We start from the raw sequence: 5718 nt of genomic DNA on the forward strand, positions 1-5718 counted from the left end.
TTGCTGTGTCTAGGAATAGGATCGGGTGGCCTGTGAAGAAGTAGAGAGGGAAGTAGAGAGGTGGGGCAATGGTCATTCCATGAAGCAGTCAGTACAGGTACAATAGTTATCAGTTAAGCTTGGTGTCCTATATGGGCATGGATGCAGCACCCCAGAAATATTGTAATAGTAATGTCAAAGAGCACTAATTACAAATCGCCACAGCAGATATTATAATAATGAAAAAGTTGTAAATATTGCTGATTACCAAAATGTGTACAGAAACACAAAGTAAACACATGTTGTGAGAAAAATGGTACTGACAGACTTCCTGGAAGCAGGGTTGCCACAAACCTTCAATTTGTAAAGAATTCAAAATATGTGAAGTGCAATAAAGCAAAGTGAAATGAAAGGAGGTATGCCTATACATGTTGCTATATACATTTAAAACAAACTATAGATATTGTTGCCTCTCCTATTGCGTTTTCTTTTGAGACAGAGTCTTGCTCTGTCGCCCAAACTGGAGTGCAGTGGTGTGATCCTGGCTCACTGCAACCTCTGCCTGCCGGGTTCACATAATTCTCCTGCCTCTGCCTCCTGAGTAGCTGGGCATACTCCAGGCCCACCCAGCGAATTTTTGTACTTTTAGTAGAGATGGGGCTTCACTATGTTGGACAGGCTGGTCTGGAACTCCTGATAGCAAGGGATCCACCAGCCTTGGCCTCACAAAGTGCTGGAATTACAGACATGAGCCACTGCACCCAGTCTTATTAATTTCTAAGGAATTTGAAGATATTTATTTGGATATAATTGATTGAAAGAGTATTTCTTTAGAATGAAATGTGAATCACACATTGCACAAGTTCTTCAGTTCTCACCTTTGGAAACCTTGCTGTGTTTGTGTTAGGTCAGTCTGTGTCATCATCTGAATGTTTGTGCTTACCCCAAATTTTTATGTTGAAACCTAATTCCTGATATGGTGGTGTTAAGAGTTTGGGACTTTAGAGGTATCTAGGTTAGGAGGGCAGAGCTCTATGATAAGAACTATCAATCTATCTATTTAAACATATGTATTCTTACAGATACATGTATATGTATACATACACACATACACACACACACAATATTTTTCTCTTTTAATTTTTACAAAAGTTAGTGAGGTTGGTTTTATTACTTGCATTTTACAGTAAGAGTAATTGTACTAAACATCATTTGTTTTGCTGATTACTTTAACACTAATCTTTGTCAGAGGGGGATTCACTTCTGTCCCTGAAGTGAAGGTGTCCTGGATATTGGATTCAGCAGTGAGTGGTGCTGTGGCTCTTCATCCATGGAAGAATGAAAGAGATTTAGTTGTTCCCTTTGGAAGTTTTGAGTTCAGCTCTTAATTTCCTGTTTCAGGCAGCTTCAAACTCTGGTAAATGCCTGGACAGGAACTGGCCATGTGCTTGTGGCAGAATCCCTCCCTCCATGGGGCCTTTACTTGCCAAGCACTATGAGACTGCAGAAAACTTCACTCCGTCTTTTAGCTTCCAACCAAACTCTTCACCCACAGCCTAAAATAAGGCCTGTGGTTTAGGCCAAGGAAAATATGATTATGAGTTTGGCCTCACAGTTTCCATTTTCAAATGACAGCTCTGAGTGATTACCACAAGCCCTGCTGGTTTCTTTCCCTTTCAAGAGGAGTCTGTTTGCCTGGGTGCACCAGATCCCTTCACACCTAGATTCTGCAGTACTCCTAGGACAAAACGCCTGGTGGTTGCCAGCTCACCTACAAAGAACTCTTCCTTCTCTGGAATTCTTGTTCATCTGGTCTCTGTTGTTTCATTGACTCTTACTGTCTTTACACATCTGATTTTTTTTTAATTTATAGTTTTTAAGATTTCTGAAACAGTTGCTCAACATTGAAATGAAATATTTTGATCTGTGATTATTTCCTTTATTTTCTTATAAGCTCCATGACATATTAATTACCCAACATCTGGAAGGCCATAACATTCCTTTCTTCTGCATACGTTATTTTTCTCAATTTATGGATGAAAGCGTCCCATTTTTAAATTCTGTCCTTCCTTCATTCTCCCAATCCTATAATCTTCTTCTTTTTCTCATTTTCTCCTTTTTCTGGTCTTTACTACATCTATATCACATCAACTGCTCTCCAGATTATACTCCAAAGAGAAAAATTATGTTGTACTCCTTCGCCTTTAAACTGTATCAATGTTCCTAAATCTAGGTCCTCAAAACACTTTGGAAAATCAAAAGCAACATTTCATTACGTGGGTTTGTGAGGCTTCGCGTGCATTATCCCATTGCTTTTCATTTCATTTTAATTGCCAGTTCACTTGTTTCTTCCTACCTTTTTCCAAATTGTGTTGTCTACCAACAATAAAATTTCAGTTTTCCTCAGACATCTATCCTAACTCTGTACCCACTATTTCCAGAGAATATTGTTTTCAAGTATACTCTCAAGTTATTGTATGCACATGTAACCACTTACATTCTTCTTGTTTCTCACCTTTCAGTAAAATAATATCCTGTTTCTATCTAAGCCTACTCTTTTCCTTTATTTCATGAATCAAAATTTCGCCTTCTCCCTCAGAAACCTCCCTACATCTATTTTATTGCTTCCACCAAGAGTAATTTTCATTTCTGCATCTTTATTTTGTTTATAAGCATTCACAAACTCCTGGTAGTGACCTCACATACGTGTGTGTGTATATGCACTCTTTGTTAATTTTTTTTCTAAGTGAATAATGGGGAAAGTAGGCTAATATGTTTGATCTATAAATAATTATTATCACAAAAACAAGAAGAAATATATTTTGTAAATATGACAAAATAAAAAATATATTTGTAAATATAACAAAATAAAAGTAATTAAATAAATGTTAATTAATTTATTTATACATTACAACTCCTGTTAAAATCATAATGTATTAGTATCTCTTGGCCCTGATACCTTGTCAGAAGTATTTATTTTCAGAGGAGTATATGTAACAGGATTTCATGAATGAGAATGTATTTCAGGAAGGAGATAATACAAACTGTTAGCAGTATTTAAGTTTGAGAATAGAATTCATAATAATTTATAATTTGTATTTTATATACATCTAAGGCAAATATTATTTTTAAAAGATTTTTGTAAGTAATAAAAAATGTGAGTTTATTTATTATTATTATTACTTGGCTGTTTGCGGATTTAATGGCAGGGGATTGAGGTTGGGAGGGGTCCCAGCTGCTGCTTCTGCTTTTCTTGCAATAGGGAGGCCGCCTACCAGTAGTATGGAGAGCAGAGTTTGTGGGACAGGAGACATCCAGGGGGCTCGAGATGTTGCTGATGACGAGGAATGTCAAGTGGCACTGAAGCTGGCCAGTAAGGCCACAAGCAGGTTGTCTCACATGGGCGCTCACCCCTTTCCTCCTCCCATCACTCCCTCCGGCCCAGGCCCCACTCTCCTGAGGGATGAGGGGGAGGGGGCCCATTACTGGACAGAGGAATGGGTGCCCCCCTTCTTCCTTCTGTTGGGCTGGAGGGAGGAGGCCGGCTCAGGCAAGGTTTATGGTGCCCAGGATGGTGACAGCACGAGTCTTGAGTGTTTGGCAGCTGAGGGGGGTCGGGTAGTGGCAGCAATGAGGGGCAGGCCAGTGTGACCCAAGCCCAAGGCCAGGATTGAATGCAGCTGAGGCCAGTGGTCCCAGAGTCCTCCCCAGTGGGGGTAGGGCGGTCAGGAAGGAGGATGGCTTATGGTGGGAGTGGAGGGGGGCGCCCAGGGTTCAGAGCTTGTGGGGGTTCACCCACTTATAGGTATCCTCGTGCTGGAAACCCACTCTCTTCATCAGCTCGTCTGCCTCTGCGGGACCTCGGCTGCCATAGACGTAGGGGATGGGCTGCGGCTTCTGCTGCTCCATCCGGTGCAGCAGCGGGGTGAAGATCCGCCAGGCCTCCCGGAGCTCGTCGCTGCGCAGGAAGTACATCTGGCTCCCACAGAAGACGTCCAGGAGGAGGCGCTCGTAGGTGCCAGGGAGCTTCACGTTCTTGTATCTGTTGCCGTAGGTCAGGTCCAGCTCTGCCTCCTCGGGGTTGAAGAACATGTCCGGCTTCTTGGTTATCATCTTGATGTACACGGCCTCGTGGGGCTGCAGGCGGATCACCAGCTCATTGCACCTGCACTGCTGGCGGAAGATGTCGCCGGCCACATCGTGGAACTGCAGCCTCACCTCGGCCTTGCGCTCGTTCAAGGCCTTGCCACAGCGCAGGATGAAGGACACCCCAACCCACCTCTAGTTCTCCATGTAGAGGACGACGGCGGCAAAGGTGGCGGTGGTGGACCCGTGAGGCACCATGGGGTCATCCTTGTATCTTTTGGTGGCCTCGCCCTCTCCCTCGGGGTTCCCCACTTACTGGCCCAGGACCACGTTGTTGGCCTGCACCCCTGAGATGCATTTCAACACCTTGACCTTCTCATCACGGACATCATCCGAGTTGGTGGAGGCAGGCTTCTCCATGGCCACCAGACAGTATCTGCAGGAGGTGGCTCTGCATCACGTCCCGGATGATCCCAAATTCATCAAAACAGCCCCCGTGACCCTCGGTGCCATGGGGCTCCTTGAAGGTGAGGATCACGCAGGCGATGTGGTCCCAGTTCCAGGTGGAATGGAAGATTCTGTTGGCAAATCTCAGCACCATGAGGTTCTGCATCATCTCCTTGCCCAGGTAGTGCTCAATGCGGTAGATCTGGTCCTCGCGGAACAGGGAGATGTGGTTGGACAGCCGCTCGGAGCTCCGCAGGTCCCTCCCGAAGGGCTTCTCCACGATGATGTGGTTCCAGGCTGCCTGGCTCATGCAGGACTCGTGGATGTTCTTGGTGACGGCCTCACAGACCGTGGAAGGCAAGGCCAGGTAGAAGAGGCGGTTGGCCTGTGACCCCCGGTGGAGGGCGTTCATGTGGCTGTTGAGGTGCTGGTAATCGTACCGGCCGGCCACATAGGAGTTGCAGGCAAAGAAGTTCTCCAGCTTGAGCTCCTCCTCTGCGGTGGCCTTGAAGAAGGGCTCACTTTGCTTGAGGATGTCAGCCACCGTGAGGCGGGAGCCGGCGTAGCCCACGATGAAGGTGTTTTCCGTCAGAAGGCCATCCCGGAACAGCCACCAGATGGTGGGGTACATCTTCCTCTTGGCCAGCTCACTGATGCACCCATCATGATGACTATGTGTGTATCCGACTGACGGAAGGCATTGCCCCAGAACAGCTCCTCCTGCAGGATCCCGCACATCTGGGTCCGGCTCAGGGCCACCTGCTCGGCCATGATGCTGTCTGTGCTTCGTCGCCGCCGCCCTCCACGCTGGCAGCCCGGAAGTGCACGGCCGTTTCAAAAAATGTGAGTATCTTATGACATCAAGTTGTATACATTAAATATACACCATAAAATTTACTTTAAAATATATACACCCTTCAAAAGAAAAATAGAAGGAATCTTTATTCAATCTTTATATGTCCTTCTGAAATATAATGTGATTTTTATCTTTTTGTTCTTAAACTGCTTATTCAACATTTATAATTCAAATAAAAATCTATTTCCACATCTACCACTTCTAATAAAATTATTCCTACTCATGTTGAACATTATCTTTCAGAACATCCCTGTACTAAATGACCCTCTTTTAAAAAAAGTTTTGGTACATCATTCTATCCTTCTTATACCACTGTTCCTTCTATCACAATATTGTTTGTTTTGCTGTAA

General features: G+C 44.6%; 1 pseudogene across 1 annotated transcript; it reads right to left on the reverse strand.

Annotated features, from left to right (window-relative positions):
- Positions 1–3162: 3162 nt before the first annotated feature.
- Positions 3163–5441, reverse strand: LOC116551335 (annotated as a pseudogene). The gene has a single exon (XR_004268857.1). The product of XR_004268857.1 is annotated as a glucose-6-phosphate 1-dehydrogenase pseudogene (transcript).
- Positions 5442–5718: the final 277 nt, after the last annotated feature.

This window comes from Sapajus apella, unplaced genomic scaffold (assembly GCF_009761245.1).
Source record: "Sapajus apella isolate SASKATOON/1434 unplaced genomic scaffold, GSC_monkey_1.0 scaffold9, whole genome shotgun sequence".
Classification (NCBI taxonomy): Eukaryota; Metazoa; Chordata; class Mammalia; order Primates; family Cebidae; genus Sapajus; species Sapajus apella.